Genomic DNA, 22665 nt, shown 5'->3' on the forward strand with positions numbered 1-22665 from the left:
GGTCTGCATCTCAGCCGTGGGAGAGCTCCAGGCCCCCCAGAGGCCCCCTCTCACCCCTGGACCTTAGCACATGCTGTTCGCTCTGCCTACAAGCACGCCTCCGCCTCCCCCTGCCCCTCAAGATAACTGCCCTAACCTCCCAAGTCTTATCTCAAGACTGTTCCCTCTGGCAAGACTGCTGCTCCCAAGATCAGGTGAGGCCCCCTCCTTGGGGCTCCCACAGGCCTCCCCTGGGCTTATAACTACCTGCTTGTTTGCATATTTGCTCCATTCAGCTCTGAGCTCTGAGTGCGGGGACTGGGTCGGTGCCGTTCACAGTTGTACCCCCGGCACTGAGAACAGAGATTGGCACATTGTAGGTGCTCAGTAAATACTGCTGAGTGAACGAGAGATGGACGAATGAGTGAAGGTCCGAGGGGAAGAAGGAGCTGGTGCATCTCTTGTGCTTCCAAAAGGCAGAACCAGTTTTAGGGGCTGAAAAGGACATAAAAGCTGCTTTAATAACTGATTTCTTTGGGGGTGACGGGGAACCTCCATCCCATCGTGGAAGCTTTTAAATGGGTGCTGGGAACAACCTGACAGGGTCCTGGGGCTGAGAGGTCCCCGTCTGTCTCCTCACGGCACAGCAAACCCCGGGGTTGGGGCAGGGGCTCAGTAGGTACCCATTGGGTGGATGCATGTAGTGGTCCTCCAAACCCAGAACGTTCTAGATTTGTCCAGTAGGGCATCTTAAAATGTGGCTGGTCTGAACTGAGCTGTGCAGCAAGTATAACATACGTGGTGGATTTCACAGTCTTGGTATTTTCAAGTGAAAATGTCAACAATTGGCTTGCACGTTGAAAGGATAGGATTTTGGATATTTTGTGTTAAGTTCATATATTATTAAAATTAATGTTGGGAATTCCCTGGCGGTCCAGTGGTTAGGACTCGGTGCTTTCATTGCTGGGGCCTGGGTTTGATCCCTGGTCGGGGAACGAATATCCCTCAAGCCACATGGCGTGGCCAAGAAAAAATGATGTCACCTCTTCCTTTTTACCTCTTTTTTTTTTTTAGAAGGGATTACTAGAAACTTTTAAATGTGGCTTGCATTACATTTCAATCATGCAGAGCTGGCCTAGAATAGCAGTTCCCAACATTTCTGGATTCACTCCATTCTTTTGCATACGTACAAATAAGGAGTTTTCAGCAGTGTGTTTGAAAGGATCAAAGGACTCCAAACAGCAATCAGCTGTGACCACTCAGCATCGTCCTCAGGACATTTGCTGGGCTGGTGCAGTCCGGTCCCGCCCCCCTCCCCCGCCCCAGTGGCCTGGTGGCGTGTGGGTGACAACGTGGGACCCATCACTGTGCAGGTCCTGCTGTCTTCTCTTCTCCTCTGCAGTTCACACGCCACCCATCTTTGCAAAGGAAGTGCCTTCCTGCTTGTGGACACAACTCACGGCGTGTATTGTGCACTAAGGCCCTCAGCTCACTCAACCCCGAGGCCCCTTGCATAGAGGTCAATGTAAGAGTTTTGTATCATTTGCAGAAAAAGAAATGCTGGTGATTTATATTAAAAGAAGAGTGCACATCCCTAACCGAACAATCCCGTCTGTACAAATGGATCTTAGAGAAATAAAAGCCTGGGGACTTCACCGTCCCAGGAGCTCTTCTCAGAGCTGGCCTCCTCTGACCGCCCACTCCAGACACTGGAGGCCACCTCCTTCCGACAGGATGGTGCCCGCGCAATTACAATTGTTCAGTCTCTTGGCTTTCCCACCTGCATACACAGATGTCAATGGCAGGGTGGTTTGTAGTTAACAAAACAAAACCAGGAACAGCCTAAATGTCATGTGCAGGGTAAAGTGAGGAATATTTGCTGCTATGGAAAGTCACAAGTTAGGGCCACATGAATAGATCTGGGAAGATGCCAGCACAGGTTTCTGTAAAACAGTTCTGAGTGGTGTTTATTGCACGATTACACTTTGTGGGGTCTTCGAGGGGTGTTTGGGGGGGAACAGAGAAGAGGTGTGGATGGCAGAGTGGGGGATTGGGAGTGGGGGAGGGGAGGGACGGGAGAAGTCAACTTCCTCTTCATGCATCTTGGTCACCTGGCTTGTTCCGACAAGTGTGTGATGCGTTTATAATTGTAAAACAGTAGGAAAGCTGGGTGCCTCGCATTGATCCGAGCTGGGGGCCCTTGTGAGGACTGAGTGTCCAGCAAAGAGACTCCACTGCCTGCCTCAGAAAAATCAAGCACCACTGCAGCGGCTGCCGCCTCTTCCAACCCCAGGAATCTATTCCGTTTCTCATGCAGATTCTTCCGTGCGTGCAGTCTGCAGGGTGGAAGATGGGTTCTCTGCCTGCGCTGACACTAGCTTCCCTCATTCTTGCCTGGTCTGGGATCCCACCTAGACATGGGGTCAGAACCAGGAAAAGCAACAAGGAGAACACGGCTGAACGCCAGCTGGGGCGAGATTCAGGGGCGGTTTCGTTTAAGGGTGAGGGTCCTCCCGGCTCTGCTTCCCATTTGGGCCTGTGGAGACACTCGTGATTCTTGTTCCATTGTTTAACACCCAAAGAATTCCAGAAGAGAGAACGCCTTCCCTGGCTGGGAGCCGCCCCCGGCTCTGTGTGTTGGAAACAGTAAGGCAAGTTTCCTCTTGCTCCCCTCGTGAAGGTTTATCAGTCAGGCTCGGCGATGGGTGTCTGATGCTGTACCCTGGACCGCAGTCAGGTGAGGAATTCCTCGAGAAGATAAATCAGTGCGGAGACGGTGGAGACCAAAGCTGGGCAGGGCTCCTGGGTCCAACAGGCCATACGCATTGCCAGGGTCGGCGAGCCCAGACAAGAAGAGTCAGACCCAGGAGGCCCCTGGAGTGGATGCTTTGTTGCTGGAAAAGCCCGCGGGTGCCCGGGGACTGAGTGATGTTAATTCTGGGGACTCACCTTCATTAGGGAGACTAGGGCTCAAGGGACAAGCCCACGCACAAGACAGGCAGCGTGGGTTGGCTGCCCCAGAAAACTCAACTCCAACTGACTTTAATAATGAAGGGAAGGTTTGGGGACCTGCTAAACCTAGAAAGTCAGAAGCTGCTGTGGCTTCAGCAGCTCCAGCAATACGGCTGGGCCAGAGTCCCCCACCTGCCCCTCTGTGTCCGCTGTGTTGACATCATCCTCAGACCAGCCTGCACTTGGCCAAAGGTGACAGTCAGTGTCTCTTGTCACTGTTTTCTTCCAGGTTTAAAATAGTAGGAAAGAGAAAGTTCACTTCTGCAAGAGCCCAAGCAGTTCACTTCCGTCTGGGGCCAGGGACCCATCTTGGAAGCAGGGCCTGTGGCTGGACCGGGACCCAGGGCTGCTTGGCTAACCTGGCCAGGGCTTGTCCCCGAACAGAGCATGGGCCATGCTCAGCAGGGGGCCAGGTAAACTTGAATTCCTGATAAACAATGAAGAATTTTGAGTACAAGATGTTTAGAATGTCCAACATATAAATTAACAAATATATATATATATTAAGCCGTACGTGTAATGTATTATAATTTATATTTACACTTATATATTATAAGTATACATAGATATGGATATATATCTAAACGTATTAATGTTATTCACTGTTTATCTGAAATTCAAATTTAACTGGATATGCTGTATTTTGTCTGGCAATCCTGTGCACACAGGAACTTCAAGGCCCTGAGAGGGCAGTGGAACAGGGGAATGGATGCTGTCTGGGCAACCAGGAGTGTCCACTGCGGACCACGGAGAGGGCTCAGCCTGAGCCTGGATTTGCCAAGATTGACAGCATAAGGCCGGCAAGGCGATGCGTTCCATGCAGAGCTCGGACGCCGGTTGGAGCCCTGGCCTTGGGACCACGTTGCATGGAAAATGACATCTTTAAGCTGCAGCGTCATCCTTCACCCGCGGGGTGCTCAGCTCTGAGCAGAGGAACTGAGGAGATGGCAGCTCAGCCTCCGGCTCAGATCTGTGGGCCGCGTGCTGGAGGGCTCGGCCCCTCCTGATGGGCATTTCCCTCCACCCCTATTCCTGGGGAAGCTGAATGCTTATACTCAACTCCCCCCGTAAGTCTGCTGTGTGTGTGAGATGCAACCCGGTGTTCACTTAGTGTCATTCTGCTCTGCTAGACTGTGCATCCCTGGGAACGGTAGCCAGCTCCTTGCTGCTCATCAGGCAGCCCCCGAGCCTGGCCCGGGGCTGGCCCCAGGAGAGGTGCCCAGCACCCACCTGTTGGCCGATGGCCCAGCCGGTAGGGAGCAGAGCGAGGGTCTGCCTGTGGCTCCCTCACTCCCGAGCCGGGCTCTTGGTAACTTGCCATGTCCTTGAGATCAGGCAGCCTGCCAAGGGGGTCACAGGGGCTGGGTGTCCCTCTCTGCCCAGGCTCAGACCTGCTGGCCAAGCGGGCCCTCCCCCTTCCTGGGCCTCAGCGTCTCCATTCTGATGATGTTCCGGATCTTTTCCATCCTGGTGTCTCAGAACCGGACTCTGTCTTGCCCTCGTGCGTTTGCAGGAGGCTGCAGGTGCTCTACCGTGTCTGCTGGGAGTTGGCTGACGTGTACTGCAATACAGCAGCAGCAGAGCTGGGAAGTGGGAATTCAAAGGACATCGACCCACATCATCACTGAGCTCCCTGCACTCTTCTTGGCCGTGTGTGTGTGCCTTGCACGGATGTGTGCATATGCTTGTTGGGATGTGTGTGTGTGTGTGTGTGTGTGTGTGTGTGTGGAGGGGAGCAGTGGGGCAGTTCAAGACCAAGCAGGGCCACGCAGCAGGGTGAGTTCATCCATGGCGTGCTGCCCCCAGGTGGGCTTTAAGCTCATGAGAGGTGAGGCCACCGTGGGCCGGGGCAGTCTGGGAGCCCCTCCTGAGGACACAGGTCTTGTTTGAGCTCCACAAACATTTAATTGAACAGACATGGCCTTAGCAGGGGTGGGAGTGGACCCAAGTTGGAAGGCTGGGTCCTACTGGTCCCAGCGTGTGACCTGACATTGTTCACATCCTCTACGGAGGCCCAGAGCCGTTATCTGTAAAATGTGTACCAGTTTCCTCCGGGCCGCTGTGGCAAAGTGCCACAGACTTGGCTTCAAACAACAGAAATGTATTCTCTCAGCGTTCTGAAGGCCAGAAGTCCCAAACCACGGCGTGTGGGCAGGGCCGTGCTCCCCCCCGCAACGGTAGGGTCTCCTTCCTTCCTTGCCTCTTCCTGGCTTCTGGTGGCTGCCAGCCATCCTTGGTGTTCCTTGACTTGTAGCTGCGCCGGTCCAGTCTCTGCTTCCATCATCCCGTGCCCCTCTCCCTGTGTGTCCGTGTCTTCACATGGCTGCCTTCTTACAAGGACACTGGTCATATTGGATTATGGGGCCCACCCGGCTCCCGTTCCCGGCTTGCGTGGCTGCCCTGACCAGCTGGCTCCTCTGCAGGTGGACTGGTGGCCGCATGCCTTGGGCCTTCTGTGGATACCTGCTCAGGTGTCTGCCCTTGTCTGTCCCCTCCTGTCTGGTGCCACCACTCACTGTGACCTTAGACGCCCCTGCAGGTGCAAACCCCAGGCTTCCCTATTCAGGGCTGGGAGCCTCTGAGGAGGTCCTGGGCCCCACCTGTGGAGGGAGGACCCAGGGAGCCCCCAGCCCTGCCTATGGAGAAAGATGGGGCCTGGAAGGAAGAGTGTCCCCCTGGGGGAGCAAGCTTTCCAAACTGCACACGTGCTCCTTCTATGAGCCCTTCTGCGGCTCGTCACAGCCTTCAGGACAGCCCCGGCACCCAGCCCCATCTGCCGGGGTCCTGCCTCTCTGCTCTTTTCTCCTACCGCCTGATCTCTTCACGCCCAGGCTACGGGTGCACTGGACCTCTCAGTTCCTCATGTGGACCCACCATCTCCCACCCACAGGCCCTTGCTCGTGCTGCTGCTTCCTCGGACAAGAGTTCCCCATCACTGCCACCTCCCAGCCCTGCTTCAGCTGCCCAACCTCCCCAGCTCTCAGTGCGGCAGTCACCACCGACAGGAAGCCCCTCCTCTGCCCCCAGTCCAGACTCCTCAGGGTGCCCCATTGCAGCACGGAGCTCCGGAGGGCAGGCCCTGGTGTGTCAGGTTCACTGACGGCTTGCGGGGCTTAGAACAGAGCCTGGCACAAAGTAGGTGCCCCGTTAATATCTGTTGAGGGATCCAGCAGGATGCCCCTCGGACTTAGGTGTTAGGCTTCTGTGAAACATCGTCTCCCAGAAGCACTGAATTGCATTCCAGGAGTAAGATGAGCTCTGGCCTGGGGAACGCAGACACAGGCACCGCAATTGTGGCAGGGCAGGAGGGACTGAGGGCAGGGAGTATCTTCCCATTCCTGCCCAGGATTCTCTCCTGAACTGTGGGTGAGGCCAAGCAGGAGGGGTAGAGGAACTCCCTGAGTATGAGGTTGGGCAAGTCACTTGAGTGCCTGGGAGCTTGGTTTCCCCATCTGCAAAATGGGCTAATAGTCATCTCTATATTTCAAAGCATGGTTGTGAGGATGGGTGCCTGCGTGTGCCAAGTATTCCACAAATCATTATTGTATTTGTTTCCTGGGGAAGTTGTAACAACGTAACCACAAATAGAGTGATGTAACAACAGACTCTTATTCTTCCATAGTTCTGAAGATAGAAGTCTGAAATCAAGGTGTTGGCAGGACCAGGCTTTCTCTGAGGAGAGAATCCTTCCATGCCTCTTCCTGGGTCCTGGTGTTTGCTGACATATCTTGTCATTTCGGGCTTGTAGGCACATCACTCCAATCTCTGCCCCTGTCATCACATGGATTCTCTCTGTGTATTTCTCCTCTCTGTTTGTTATGGATTAATTGTGTCCCCCACCCCAATTGTCTATTGAAGTCTTAACCCCCAATGTGATGTTATTAGGAGGTGGAGTCTTTGGGAGGTAATTAGGGTTAGATGAGGTCATGAGGGTGGGGCCCCATGACGGGATTAGTGCCGTTATAAGAAAAGACACCACAGAACTTGCATGCTGGCACCCTGATCTTGGACTTGTGACCTCCAGAACTGTGAGAAATATATGTCTGTTGTTTAAGCACCCCCTGTCCACCCCATCTGTGGTCTTTTGCTATGGCAGCCTGAACTGACTAGTTAACTCTCTCAGTGTCTGCTGTCTCTGTTTCTCTCGCCTCTCCTTCTGAGGACAGCTGTCATATTGGACGAGGTCCAGCCCTGCTCCAGGATGCCTCATTTAACTCGATACACCTGAAGGGACTCTAGTTCCAAACAAGATCACATCCTGAGGTTCCAGGTGGATGTGGATTTCAGGAGGACATTTCAACTCGGCACAGAGGTTATCTTGTTTAATGTTTCATCCAGCCCAACAATTACCCAGTGAGATCAGAATTATCACCACCATTTCTCAGATGAGGAAACTGAGGGCGCAAACAACTGCCGAGTGACAGATGTAGGACTTGTACCAGACGTGAAACCAGGACACGAATGAGGAGGTGGGGAGTACCTGGGTCCTGAAATTCACGGTGCCTCTCCAGCTCTGCAACGTACACAACTGGCTATAAAGAGGAAACCTGAAGGAAAAGAAAGAAAACTCAAATTGTCTCTGTATGTTTACAACCAAAGGGCCTCTCTGGGAGTAGCATATGAAATTTTAATATTTTAGGCAGGCAGGCAGTACTTCTTGTCTAGACATGGAGAAATGTTGAGATGCAGAATTATTTCCAACGCTCCAGCCAATGCAGCATGGTTCCTGCCTGTCCCCCCAGATTATGGGGTGTCATTTACTGTGCATCTGTGGACATACATCACAGAGGCCCCAACTGCCCGCGGGTGGCCTCAGCCGCTGCATGTCACCGTGATGCAGTGGGACTGAGAGATGCCGGCTGGTGGGTTGTCTTTTCCCAGACAATTGAGCTGCTTACAAATCAATAAAAACAAGGTTGATTGGGATGAGGGCTTTACCAGAGGCTCGCACCACTGTTAGAACGACAGTGACTGTGTAAGAGGGATCATTAAACCTGTAATTAAGCTCTCAGAAACATTGGGCAGGGAAGGGAAAGAGAGTAAGGGATGGGGTCGGGTTGGCGTTTCCCATTGTTTGGCCATATTTCTCTCTTATTTGCTACCTGGAAAGGTAAGCAGAGCAGGCTCCTGCTGGCCACTCCGCTGGGATGCTGAAGCTGGGGCTGGGGCACCTGACCCGCCCTCCTCTAAGCTGTGTGATCTTCAGCCAGTTCCTTCCCCTCTCTGTGCCTCCAAGTCCTCGTTTATAAAGCGGGCTCATGAATGGGCAGAATTAGTCTCTTCAACCCCAACAGTCCCCATGGGACCCAGACTGGAGATCCACGGAGGCCGAGGCTGGGAGGCAGCTGAGGATGAGGGCAGTCCTTGCCGCTCTTGGTGCCTCCTGCAGCGGCCATTTAAAGAGGGCACACTGTGTGCTCAGCAGCAAGGGGTTCTCTCACCTGCAGATGGGGAAACTGAGGCTCAGAGCCGGGCAGCGGCAGAACCAATGCTCGGACCCCAGCTTCAGTTCCCTCCCTGCTGCATCTTCATTCACCAAACGTTTCCTTACATTGACTGTGTCCCGGGCCACGTGCTGCCAGACAACGGCGGAGCCCCGTATAGCCACCAGGACAGTGGAGGCTGGCAGAGCAGCTGGGACCCCACCTCACTAAACCTCTCTGCATCCCGTCGTTACTCAGATGCAGACTGTCAATCAAGCAGCCACATGTGCCCAGTGCCCCGTGTGCTCCAGCCACCAAGGGCTGCGCTTCTAATCTGGGACGAGTGGACAGAGGGATGGCGAGTGGGGTGAGGTGTCAGTAACCCCCAGTGTCCTTGTTACAGAGCTGCCACCACCCTCCTGGGTGGCTCTGGCGTTTTCCCTTCTCTCTTGGGCCCTCCCATGGGGTGGTGTCTGGTAAAAACATACCCTCTCCGCCTTGTCCAAATGGCAGTCACAGAGGTAGCCCCGGGACGTGGGGCATTGCACCCTTGAGTCCTTATTCTATTCGGCATTGCTTGTCACCCAAACCATGTGCTGCCTTTCTTCCAACATAACTATGAAGCTCCTCAGAAATGCTCGTGAGTAAGTCCACAGATTCTGAGGCTGGTGGGTGACCTGTTCACTTGTTGAGCACCTACTGTGTGCCAGGCTCTATGCTGAGAGCTCTCCTTTCCGCCTCAGCATGATCCTTTGAGGGACAAATGCTACTGTCCAATTTTACAGACAATGGCAGTGAGGTGAGTGTGGTGGGCAGAATAGTGGCCTCCCAGCTGTCCACAGCCGAGTCCCCATAGCCTGTGAACATGTTACGTTTCGTGGCAAAGGAAGATTAGGTGGAATTAAAGTTGCTAATCAGCTGACCTTGAGATGGAAAGACGATCCTGGGTTATCAGGTGCCCCAGCGGAATCACAGGGTATTCATAAGTCAAAGAGGGAGGCAGGTGGGCAGCGTCAGAGTCATGTGATGTGAGGAAGACTCGGTGGACATTGTTGGCTTTGAAGGTGGGGGAGGGGGCCACAGTGAAGGCGGGGGGCCGGCTCTGGAAGGCAGCAACGGCAAAGAAAGGGGTTCTCCCCTAGAGCCCCCAGAAGGAATCAGCCCTGCCAACACCTTGATTTTAGCCCAGTGATGCCCATTTTGGACTTCTGACGTCCAGAACTCAGGGATAATAATTTTGTGTTGCTTCCAGCTACTAAGTGTGTGGTAATTTGTCATCACAGCCGTGGGAAACCGACTGCAGCTAAGTTCCTCATCCTAGGTCACATATAGTAAATGGTGGGGCTGGATTTAAACCCAGGCCTCAGGGACAGGTTCAGGGATGGACATGCGAACAAGGCTGGCAAATCCAAAGCAATCCTTGGAGTTTCCTTGGAACAAACAGGAAAAGAAATCTCTTTCCATCAGGGCTGCTGAAGACATAGGTGCTATAGCCTGGAGGGGTGGATTAGCTACCACTAGGTAAATGTCGTTCTGAATTACAGAACTGGGGTGAGAGGAAAAACAAGGTGGTGACATTATTTGAGCCCCTGGATACCACCATTCCTGAAACCAACACATCTTTACATTCCGGGAACAAATAAACATGCCTTTTTGCTCAAGCTGGTTTGAGCTGGGCTTTCTGTCTCTTACAACGGACAGATTCCTGGCAATCTCAGGATTTGGGCATGGCTTTTGAAAACCTAAAGGATTAGAACTTGATTTTGATTTCCTCTGTGCAAACAACACCCCCCACCCCTTCCCCCCCCCCCCACTGCCCTTTAGGTTTTCAGAGAGAGAGCAAAAAACTCAGATGCCAAGGAGCCTTTAAATCGTATAATCCTACAACGGCACAGCCTCTAGGAGCCTCTTAGTCCTTAGTTTTACCCTTTTTACACGGATACAGAGAGTGTGAGCGACTTGCCCACAGTGACACAGCTGCTAGGAGACAGCCGAGACCAAAATCTGGGTCTTTTCATCCCCACTCTACCCCTTTGCCTTCTGAAGTTCCACGAGAAAGGGCTCTGAGTGCACACTTTCTGGATGGTTTTCCTGCCGACAGGACTCAGGAAAGAACTGGGCTTGTCCAGCCTTGACTTTGCCGCACTCGTAACATGGCTCACGTTTGCTTGTGGTCGAGCCTTTAGAAGGCGGCTTTCTGGCTGAGCCACTCTCCAGCCCCGGACTCGCCTGGAAGTCACTGTGGGTTCTGCCCGTCTGGTCAGCTGTGGGTGTGCAGTTAATATTTCCCAGACTACGCTTTCTTCCTGGTCCCCAAACTCTCTGACCCCCTCAAAGCTCTGAGAAGGGAGGAATGTGTCGGGGTGGGTCTCCCAGCCATCTTGGTTTCTTTGCTGGTTACCTGTCCCGCGTCGAGGAATCAGATGGCTTCACTTAATGAGCAGCTGGGAGCCAAGAGGTCCAGACCCCAGGTTCGTGCTAAAAATGCCAGCTGTGTCCAAAGCCGGCACCAGCTCACACCCACCGACCAGCCCAGGTGGAAACACACCCTCTACTCCTCCTCCCGGCTCACGCTTTTGTTTTTTCCAGCCTCGCCACCATTTACAAAAGATCTTTCTGCATCCCCTGCCGTGTTCATGGTGGGGGTCCTTCCTCCTCTTCCTGGGAGTGGTCTGAGCAGATTCCCAGCCTCTGATCATGAGCTGGATATTTACTGAGCACTTACTAAGTGCAAGGAAGCTTCTGTCAGTATTAGTATCAGTATTAGTTTAATCCTATGAGGTGGATACAAGTCTCGTCCCATTTGAGATCCTAGGGAATGTGCCCAGGTGTGTGGAGTGACTCCCCCAGGACAGCACAGCTGGGAAGAGGCAAAAGTGGAGGCAAAGCTGGCATCAGTCTTACTCTGTCCATTTTACTGTTGAGGAAACTGAGACCCAGAATGGGGAAGTGACTTGCTCAAAGTCACACAGCAAGTGAGTGGCTGAGATGGGCTCAGAGTTCCTGTTTCCTGACTCCCAGTTTTCTGTCTCCCCCAGGGGTCCCACAGGCCCCCGGGCAGCAGACCGGGTAGAGCATGTGGACGGCCTCCACCATGGCCACCAAGGGTCCCTTCTGAAACCTGCCTCCGCTAAGGTGGTTAGAAACCCTCCCCAGGTGGGGATCCTGCCCCGCAGTGGGCGGTCCTATCCGGCCCATGGTTCGCAGTGACCCCCTCCACCAGGGCACCCCACCTGCCCCATCATGACCCCCAAGAACTGCAGGGCTCCTGGGGTGGGCTGTGGAGAGCACAGCCTGGTGCTTTGCTTGAAGCTTTAAAAAAAGATTCCATTCAAGGTGGATTCTGTCCTCTTGGAAGGAGAGAATCCACCTTCTAGTGGGAGAAGCAGATCGTTGCTGTGGCTACTTCCCATGAGGAAGTCGTGAAAACAGAGCAGGAAGCTGGGCTGGGGGGAGGGGTCGGGGAATCTTGAGGTGAAGGGGCAGGGAAGGCCTCTCTAGGGAGGTGACATTGAGATAAAACCTGAACAATGATCCGGAGGTGGCCATGAAAATATCGAAGAGCTCCAGGCAGAGAGGACAGCAAGTGCAAAGGCCCTGAGGTAGGAATGAGCTTGTCTTACTGAAGAATCCATAAAGTCAGTGAATGAGGGGGTGGGTGGTCAGAAATGGAGTCAAAGAGATAGACCTTCTTAGATAGAGAAAATAACCTATCAGTGATGTCCTCCACCACCCAAATATCCAGGGTGCGGGGGGAAGGGGACTTAGGTTTATGGCAGGTACATCACGTGACACATACGGCATTTCGTGCTGCTCTTGTATTAACTGGTGAGGTGAGAACTCTCATCACCCCCATTTAGCAGAAGAAGAGCCTGAGGGTCCAGGAAGTGGGAGGCCCGTGGAGCTATCGCTGGCCAGGCTGGCTGCTGATGGGGCCTGTGGGCTGAAGGAGGCTCTTTGCTGAAAATGCAAAGTCCAGGGGAGCTTGCTCGCCCGGCGTCTCAGCTTTCCTCTGTATCACAACGTAGTTCCACTTTTCCTATTTCCAGCCAAACGTTTTGGAAACTCTGGGAGGTGTCAACCCATACAGGCTCCAGAGGCTTCTGGGACTGCTTGTGCAAAACTGGTGGGGGGCGGGGACTGATATCTGCCAACCTTTCCTCGCTCAGACATGGGGCGTTGCGACTCTCCCCCTCAAGGGAGAGGGGATCTGGGGATGTGGAAAGCACCTCTCTGGGTGCCGGCTTTCCGGAGAGTCTGAAACACAGCGTCCCACGGTAAGGAGCTGAAGGAAGCAGGCGCTGTTTTGGCAACGTGTACGGATCACTCACAACTGGTTTGACGGGCGATGGTGCCCGGGAGGCCCAGGAGCCCTGGCACCCAGCCTGAGGACGGCTCCTTGCATGTTTGCTGGGGGCGTGTAACCCATGGAAGCTGCGTCCGGCATCTCCCGGGGGCTCCCCTGTGCTTGGCCCAGGTGTGACGGGACCCAGATCAACCTGTGCCGGGTGGGAAGCCGGGATGGGCACGTGAAAAGATCTGGTCTTCTGTTCACAAATATTTCTTGGTACTTCCTTTGTCCCAGAACCTATCAGCACCAGGATGCGGCCACAGGCAGGACTGATGGAGTCTTTTCTCCCGAAGCTAGTGTTCTACTGGGAGAGCCACAGGCCATATAAAGAAACAAATAAAAATACGCTACCCAGGAGTGACACGTGATGGGAGGGGATGAGGTGACCCGTGGAGAAAGGGGGGTCATGGAAGACCACTCTGAGGAGGTGGCCTTTGTGGGGAGACCTGAATCGAGAGGGAAGACCCCCCCCCACTGGGGAAGGACAGAATGACACAGGGCCTCATGCACCCAGTTGATGCTATCTGTCAGCTGTGCCCCTGCCTTGAGGCCCATTTCACAGATCAGTAAGCTGAGGCACAGAGAACCAAAGTAACTTGCCAAGGATATAGAGGCAAGAAGTTGAACCGAAGCCCCCTGGCTCCAGGGCCCACACAGAGAACCAGTAGGCTGCACAGCCTCCCGAAGATACCTGGGGACACAGGGTCCTGCCCAGGATTCCCACCGTAGCCTGCGGCTCCGAATCAAGTCCCTGTGCGCGTCTGAAGACCACGTGGGGGCGGGTGCTGGGCAGCACCAGCCTGATCGATGGAAAGCTGGCCCTACCCCCTCCCTCGTGCCATGTGTCCCCCCACTTCTGGGTGCTCTCAGTGGGGACCTCGAGCAGGTTCAGAGGGGAGGCTGCCAGTTACAGCTCCCCACAGTAAGTGTGGCAGAGGGCTGAGTATTTTGTTTCCAATCTGCCAGAGACCTGGAGGTAACCCCTTGGTGCCCAGGCCTGGCTATGCACGGGTCACGTGCTCTGATGTCACTGCGGCGTCAAATCGCTAGAAAGCTTTTTAAACACTCTCATCATGAACGGGTAACAAGGTCCCGAGGTGAGATGTGTGAAGCTAGCGTCCCTGCACAGCATCCGTCATCCACTGGCCTCCAGAGTCTGGCCGCACTGGTCCCCTCCAGCAGCCTGAGAGCCACCAGCCGGTCTCACCAGTGGCATCTGGGAACGAGAGTGCTGGGCTGAGGCTCTGTTCCTAAATGTCTCCAAAGCCCCGGGCCTCTGGCTCCCGGAGGGGTGTGAGTTCTGTGCTTCTGGGAAAAAGCAGGGAGCGATGCCCCGCTGCTTGCTCTGGCCGCGGACTCTATGCTGGTCTTTGCGAGACCCGGTGGACAGGCACAGCTACTGTGGGGCTGGCTGACCCGATTCAAGTGATTCCATCAACTTCCGGCCCTTAAGCAGCTGTCCACCATCCAACCATTACTACGTTCCCAGCCCCTGCGCCTTGCCTCCAGCTCAGTCTCACATCAGAACTGCCCCTTCTCCCGGGAACACGCCTCTGGATGGCCCACCCACCCACGCGGGAGGGAAGGGTGGGTCCGACCGCTTGCCCCAGCCCAGCCAGCCCCAAACGTCTCTTCCCTGGAGCCGGGCGGCCAAAGCAGCCTCAGGACTGGAGGGCACGGTCAGCCCCTGGCCGGAGAGGGTGGACGGCTCCTGGCGGCCCAATGGAGCAGAAACATGAGAAAATGAAGTGCATTGCACTAAACTTCAGGCAGGAAAAGCATTGACTCATCCCCCTGCCCCCAGCCAATTTTTTTTTTCCCCCAAAAAGCAACCACTGAACTTTTTCTACTTTCAGTCCCCAAACGAATTCAATCATGTTTTGGGTTTGGGTTTTATTGGGAGACGGACCCCAGTCGTGCTTTGTTTTCTCACTTAGGTTCTCAGTGATCTCATCAACCAAGTTGGGGTGTCCTCAGGGCTGGGACCTCGTGGGCCTCCTCTCTTTGCCCCAAGTCCCTCTCTGTTTCAGAAACAGTCAAAAGTAATCCTCCAGCATGAGCTCCCGGGAGGCTTGGGGCTAACAGGAGTTTGACTGGGTCTTGGCACCAACGCTGTGGATACTTCATTTTAAAATAATTAATTAATTAAGTATTTTTGGCTGCGTTGGGTCTTCGTTGCTGTGTGCAGGCTTTCCCTAGTTGCGGTGAGCTGGGGCTACTCTTCGTTGCGGTGCACGGGCTTCTCATTGCGGTGGCTTCTCTTGTTGCGGAGCACGGGCTCTAGGTGTGCGGGCTTCAGTAGTGTAGCACGCAGGCTCAGTAGTTGTGGCTTGCGGGCTCTAGAGTGCAGGCTCAGTAGTTGTGGCACATGGGCTTAGTTGCTCCGCAGCATGTGGGATCTTCCCGGACCAGGGCTTGAACCCGCATCCTCTGCATTGGTAGGCAGATTCTTAACCACTGTGCCACCAGGGAAGTCCCGTGGCTGCTTCCTTTTAACATGGGAATGTTATAAAGTCAGTGGCAGCAGGACCCCCAGGCCCAGGGCCTCTGGAATGTCTTGCTGTAAATCAACACTGGTGTCTTTGGCCACACGTGTCCCTAGAGGATGTTCCAGAGCTTGACCCTGTGTGAGAGCCATTACCTTGAACACGGAACACAGGACGGTGTGCGGCAAGGGTGGAAATGGTTGACTGTCTGGGACTACAGAGGCCGCAGGCTAAAATATCACCAAAAAAGGCACCGAAGTACCCGGAACCACCTCAGTAAAGGGTGCTGGGAGGGTCTGCAGGTTCCAGCACCCTGGGCAGAGGGGTGAACTCAGGCTCACCGCCCAGATGGGAGTGGTGCTGTGTGGTGTTTAGAACACAGAGTACTCTCCAGAACTCTTGCCTTAGGCTTCCACAGCTCTTGTAAGTTTATAAGAATAAATACAAACATGCTAGTCGAAAGATAAAGAAATAAAATAAATGTTATGAAGTCATTTTGAAGGACGGAGGGGAAAAGCTGCAAAGGGACACGTCCATTCTTTATAAGACACTTTATGATCACCTCCTTTCTGAAACGTCTACCGGAAATACGTTATATGAGGATGCAAAGCTGTTTGTTCAAGTTATCACTGCAGCTGAAAAACATAGTATTTTTACCACTTTTTTTTTTTTTAACTCTCATCACTAAGAAAATTGAAGTAGAAAATCCAGCAGACAATTATGCTTCGTGGAGTGGTGTCACGTCTGCAGGCTTCTCCGATGCTCACGGTGGCCTCTAATTAGATTCGGGGTTCTCTACATGTGGGGGCCTCAGTCTAACGCAATTTGAAAGCTAATCATGCTTAATTAGGTTGTACTATTAGGAAACAGCCAAGCAAACGGAAGAATTGTGAGTCATGCTTGGGAAACTTACAAAAGCAATATCACAAAACACACTGTTACTACCGGAGAGAAGCGCAAAAGTCACTCGCCTTCTGTTTGAACGACTGGATACGCAACCATGCTGGAGAGGCACTGAGGGTCGTCCCTTCTCTAGGGGGCCAAGTTCTCAAGGTGTACTGGCTACATCTGGCTGCCTCCTCTCAGAATGGAGGGGACTTTGTTTCAGGAAGTGATCTGGAGAAATTTCTTGCGCTTTGCTGCAAGATGTGAAACAGACACCTTTACGCCTCATTTTATTGGGGCAAGTGGTTCAAAAGCAGCTGAAACCCGGGGTAGAGGGAGGCTGTCACTGTGCTGATACGTCCACGTGTCATGGTTTAAGGACCTGCAAGAAAGTAGCTGAAAGACATGTGCCTTGTAGACGGCACAAGTCCAAGCTCAAGGTTAATTCACCTCCGGACAGTTGGGAAAGCTCCGAGGCCTGGAGAGGAAACCTCTTGTGTTTCCAGCTCTCTGAATTTATATCACCAGGTTCATCTTCACAGAAGTGAAAAGAGGTTCTCAATTCCCCACCTGTTGATAAGAGCATAAGGATTCCAGTTCAGCCATTAGATCAATTTCTGACCAAGGATGCTAAAAGAGAGCTTCCACTCACCTCCTCTGTGCTTTTATTTTTCATTGGCAAAGTGAGTGTCAGAAAAATGAATGAACACATCACTCCTCATATATTCATTGCCAGGCACTGGGATTAAAATAATGAATAAGAAATGTTCCTGTCTTCAAAGAGCAGGGATCCTTTAGAAAGCAGAGCCTGAGGCAAGGATTAGGTGACTTCTGATGTACTGGGGAGGAGCAAGCCCAGGGCAGTGGAGGTGATGGAGAGGGAGGTGAGGTGGTGAGGGAGGATTTGATGGGCGGTGTTGCAGGGCACTGGCTGCCACACCCAAAGTGCTGAGGAGGGACAGAGTGGGCTGCCCGGCAGGTGTGTTCACCCAACACACGAACTTCCCTGGAAGGGCTTCAAGGAGGAACCGCATCTCCAAGAAGTCACGGGAGAGAGAAAGGAGAAGGCATTCTGCCCGGCTCAGGGAATCCCCCCTAACACACTTCCTCCCCAGGCACCTCATCCAGCCCCTCTGTGCTGCTAGAAAAGCCAGGGTCCCCTCTGTGTGGTATCTCACGTATGGAAGTGGAGGTGTGGGGTGGTGTCATCCAAGAGGGAAGGAAGGGGCACCTGGGAGAATCTGAGAAGGGACACGAAGCTTGTGACCCAACACAGGGAGACAGACAAGTGAAGACACAGGTGCATGTGTCCGAGGGGTTGTGGAGAGGGGGCATCTCACAGTCTGCGAGGTTCAGACAGACCTTATTCCAGGAGGAAGGAACATGTATCCCGACACTGGAAAGATGAGTGGGATTTGGCCAGGGGAAGGATGGGGCAGGGACAGTGTTCCAGGCAGCAGGTCCAGGTAGGCAAAAGTAGGTAGGCTGGAAGGTGCAGGGGGAGACTGAAGCAGGAAGAAGGCTAGGATGAGCCTGGAGAAGTGGGGACCACGAGCCAGACCACGCCCGGCCTCGTCAGAGGGGCTTGGGTTTTACCCCCAGCAGTGGGGAGCTCCCCTCCAAGCAGCCGGGGCCCTGGCCCTTGGCTCTCAGCACCGGGAATCTGTTTCTCTTTTACGTTTCTGGCTTTGCTCTCCTTCCCTCTGGGCTGGGAGCTCAGGGGAATTTAGAGCAGCTGTCTCCAGACACCAGGGGTGAGAAAGTCCAGTCTTCCCCATGCTAGCCTCATAACAAGTCACCGTCACACCTCGCCGGCCTTGGGGGACATCAGCACTGTGCCAAGAGCTGGCAGCCTCGCTCGTCTGCTGGCCCAGGATCAGCAAAAATGAGGGCAGGGAAGCAGGTGTGGACAGGGCTGGAGGCGTGGGCGGCCGGCTCTGCTGTCCTGCCTGGTTGGCTAAGGAGGACCCATGATGTGAGGCCAGCTCAGCCTCTGGTGAGGGCCCTGGGGATGTGGCTTTGGTGGGTCCTGTCGTCTCTCTCAGGTCCCCTCTGGAGTTAGCTGAGCACAGATCCACTTGGTTGCTATGGTTCAGAGATGCCCACCAGAATTTCCCTCCTCTCTTCCTGGGTATTGGATGAGGGATGGGCGTGTGACCCACCCTGGACCAATCAGAAGTCTGAGATCGAGGCTCTGAGATGTTGCATAAATGAAGCTCAGTCTCTGGGTGTGGTGGGCAGAATAATGGCCCCCAGAGAAGCCCAAGTCCTAATCTCTGGAACCTATGAATATGTCACCTTATGTAGCAAAAGGGACTTTGCGGACGTGATGAAGAATCTTAAGATGGGAAAATTAACCTGGATTGTCTGAATGGGCCCCATGTATTCATAGAGGTCCTTATAAGAGGGAGGCAGGAGGATGAGAGAGAGAGAATGTGAGGCCAGAAGCAGAGGTTGGAGTGATGACTTTGCTGCCTTTGAAGATAGAGGAAGCGGCCACAAGCCAAGGAATGCATCAGCCTCTAGAAACTGGAAAAGGCAAAGAAGTAGATTCTCCCCTGGAGCCTCGGGGAAGGAAGACAGCCCTGATACACCTGAATTTTGGTCCAGTAAGAACCACTGCAGAATTCTGACCTCCTGAACTCTACGAGAATAAATCCATGCTGTTCTAAGCCACTCAGATTGCGGCAACTTGTTAGAGCAGCAAAGGGCACTGAACACGCCGGGCACATGGGTCCTTGCTGTCGGAGCGCCTTCATTTCAGAACAGTGTCACGCTCCCCTCGTCAGAGATGTGGGGCTTGACATCGCTTGTAGGAACCTGGGGGCGATGCCCTCTGCGTTGCCCCTGGCTTGTGGGCTTCCCTGCAGCCAAGCGTCTACACTACCTGATTCTCCCTCCAGATCGGCCTCCTGGAGATGCAGAGTATTTGTGCTCCACTCTCCTCACTACGAAATAACTGACGGCTGCTGTGGGATTAGCCTTGGGTTTCCTCGTCCACAGTGGTTGAAGTTTCCCCGAGTTTGGAATCAGCCGTTACCCTGACGGCACTTTCGGTGGGCCGCTCTTTTCTGCTGTGTGACTGTGACCTGGCGGGTGGCCTTCCTCCCTCCTCCCCTCCCTCCTTTCTTCTCCCTGTGAACACACACAAAGTGCACCCTGATGAATTTTCACACGTGCACACACCTGTGTCATCACCACCCAGGTTACTCAGACCATTTCCAGCACGTCTTCTGTTTAAGCCCCCAAAGGTAACCTCTGTCCTGACTTCTATCACTGGATCTGTGTTGCCTGTTTTTTTTTTTTTTTTTTTTTTGCGGTACGCGGGCCTCTCACTGTTGTGGCCTCTCCCGTTGCGGAGCACAGGCTCCGGACGCGCAGGCCCAGCGGCCATGGCTCACAGGCCCAGCCGCTCCGTGGCATGTGAGATCTTCCCAGACTGGGGCACGAACCCGCGTCCCCTGCATCGGCAGGCGGACTCTCAACCACTGTGCCACCAGGGAAGCCCTGTGTTGCCTGTTCTTGATCGTCACATAAAGTGAGTTGAGTTGGGAAAACTGACTCTTGTAAAATGTGCATCTGGTTTCTTCCACTGGGAGATCCATCAGTGTCTTGTGGACCAGTAGTTCCTGCATCACTGCTGGGTAGTGTTCACTGTGTGGATGTATCACAGTTTGTCCATTCTCCTGTGGATGCACGTTTGGGTTCTTTCCAGATTTGGGCTACAATGAATAAAGCTGCTTTCAACATTCATGTGCAGGTCTTTGTCTGGACATTTGCCCTCTTTTCTGTTAGGGTGTTTCTAGGAATGGAATTGCTGTGTTGTAGGGTAGTTGTATATTTGGTCTGAATTCCTTTTTGATTACTCTCTTGCTGGTTGGATCTCACTGTCAAAAAATTGACTCCAGTTCTCTTTCCAAAACTCTCCCAAGGAGTTCTCCAGGCATGTGTGTCCTCTTGTGTGTGGAGCATCTAGCCACTGTGTTGATTTGAACATCTTGCCTACATGTAACGTTTCCAGGTCACATCCACGGCCCGTCTGGAATTTGTGGAAGTTGTTTTCTGGTGCAACGTGTTTCTGTGGAAAAGTCAGATCAGCTCAAATATTTCCCTCCTTTTCCCTGATCTGTTTTCCTCTTCAATGTTTGAAGAAGTCTTTCTCTGTCTTTGGAATTCAATTGTTCAATTACAGCATATCTCGGTGTTGGGCATTTTAAAGAAAATTTTCTTGGAACATATGAGTGTTTTAAGTATAAAGTTTCAGAGGTTTTTCTTCATTTCAGGGAAAGTTCCCTGCTTCATGTCTTTGAATACATTGTCACTGTTGGGCTTTGTAATCCAGGGACACCCCCAAACGCTTATATCGCATCTCCTGCGACAGGCCTCCACCTCTGTTAGCTTCCCTCAGCTTTGATCTCTTTGCCCTTTTCATGTGTATTCATTTCATCTCATGCCTTTTCTCTCTGTTAATATTTGATTTCCAGCTGTATCTGTTGTGTTCTCTGTCATTTAAAATTTTATTTCTTAGTTATGTAAAAATTTTTTTAAAAAGTCTGTTCCCTTTGGTCAGTTTATATCTTAAATAGGATTTGAAAATCATTTTGTCTTCCAGCATTTGTTTTACTGAATGCATAATGTTTATTAAGTTTTTCTAGAGGGTGAAGCAACGGAGAGAAATTCTCTTCTGTTTCTGGAGACATATTTTCTTCTTGGTTGGGCTCTTTTTTTTTTAATACATTTATTTATTTTTTATTTATTTATTTTTGGCTGCATTGGGTCTTCATTGCTGCACACGGACTGTCTCTAGTTGCAGTGAGCTGGAGTTACTTTTCGTTGTGATGTGCGAGCTTCTTATTGCAGTGGCTTCTTTCATTGTGGAGCACAGGCTCTAGGCGTGCAGGTTTCATTAGTTGTGGCACGTGGGCTCAGTAGTTATGGCCCACGGGCTCTAGAGTGCAGGCTCAGTAGTTGTAGTGCACGGGCTTAGGTGCTCCGCGGCATGTGGGATCTTCCCAGACCAGGGCTTGAACCCGTGTCCCCTGCATTGACAGGTGGATTCTTAACCACTGCGCCACCAGGGAAACCCTGGACTCTTTTTTAAAAATACCTCTTTTCGGCAGAAGGGGAGAGGCAGCACATCGAAAGGAGGGCCTCTGGAGTGTGGAGTTCCGGAGTCTGGAGTTCTGCAGAAGGGGCTAACGGATACCTTTGCTGATGTCCAGGTCTCTGTAGTGGATTGCCCTAATTTGACTAAGGAGCCATTTACCTTTCCCGTAAAAGGTATCTGTGGGAAAACTAGAATTGCAGAAGTAGGAGGTGTGCCTTACTTATTGCCTCTTATAAATAAAAAAAAATTATGATCTAAATAAAATCGCAGGAGAAATCCAGCTTCCTGGAGCTTTTGTTCTTGGAGCAGAAGCAGGCCCATTTCCGACTCTTGGATTCAATTCTGAGTTTATGCCAGTTGTTCACACGGAAAGTGAACACAAACCTCCTGTGAATGGACGTTACTTTGCTCATGTTAACTCTGCAGATGGAGGGTGCCTACTAGGGAAATACAGTGAGAAATATCACGATTTGGGGTTTGCATTACTGGCTAATCTTTTTGCCAGTGAAGGTCAACCTGGAAAGGTGATTTTGTTTTAAGAATGCAGTATTCTCCAAAAGTTCTCAGATAGCTAAAACTTTGAATGCTTACTGCAACTACTGTAGTTTTCTTCAGAAAATCCAAAGCTACCCAAGTCCCAAACCTCTTTAAATAACCCAGTTATAAAAGATTCAGAAAATACTACAGGCAGAGTGAGAGTCTCATTTAAAACTAAGGTTAAGAATAATACGTTGGGCTTCCCTGGTGGCTCAGTGGTTAAGAATCTGCCTGCCAATGCAGGGGGACATGGGTTTGAGTCCTGGTCTGGGAAGATCCCACATGCCGTGGAGCAACTAAACCCATGTGCCACAACTATTGAGGCCCACGCGCCTAGAGCCTGTGCTCCACAACGAGAGAAGCCACTGCAATGAGAAGCCCGCGCACTGCAACAAAGAGTAGCCCCTGCTCGCTGCAACTAGAGAAAGCCCACATGCAGCAATGAAGACCCAATGCAAACAAAAATTAAAATAAAAAGATTTTTTATTAAATAAAATAAAAAAATTAAAATTAAAGAAATTTTTTTTAAAGTAAAATAAAAATTTTTTTAAATAAAAAAAATTAAATAAAAAAAATATTTAGTAAGCGATAGCATTTTTCCAAGGAACTAAAAGGTCATTGAGGTGAAAGCCAAAAGAAGAACTGGAAAACTTAACTTCGTGACTTGTATAAGACAGACTCTTGAAAAACATTATGGAGATAAGCCTGTAGGAATGAGAGGTACTTTCGTGATTCAGAAAGGAAAAGTGAAGACTCACATTATGCCGGCAGAATTTTCTTCCTGCCCATTGAACTCTGATGCTCTATCACATTGATAAACCAATAGAGACCCATTCATTTAGGTGAGATTAAATCAACAGATACTCGTTTGACTGATTAACTCAT

General features: G+C 52.0%; 1 pseudogene; it reads left to right on the top strand.

Moving 5' to 3' along the window:
* The first annotated feature begins 9202 nt into the window (after positions 1–9202).
* LOC137208074 (ester hydrolase C11orf54 homolog) lies at positions 9203–22595 on the top strand (annotated as a pseudogene).
* Positions 22596–22665: the final 70 nt, after the last annotated feature.

The sequence above is a fragment of the Pseudorca crassidens genome, chromosome 15, assembly GCF_039906515.1.
Source record: "Pseudorca crassidens isolate mPseCra1 chromosome 15, mPseCra1.hap1, whole genome shotgun sequence".
Classification (NCBI taxonomy): Eukaryota; Metazoa; Chordata; class Mammalia; order Artiodactyla; family Delphinidae; genus Pseudorca; species Pseudorca crassidens.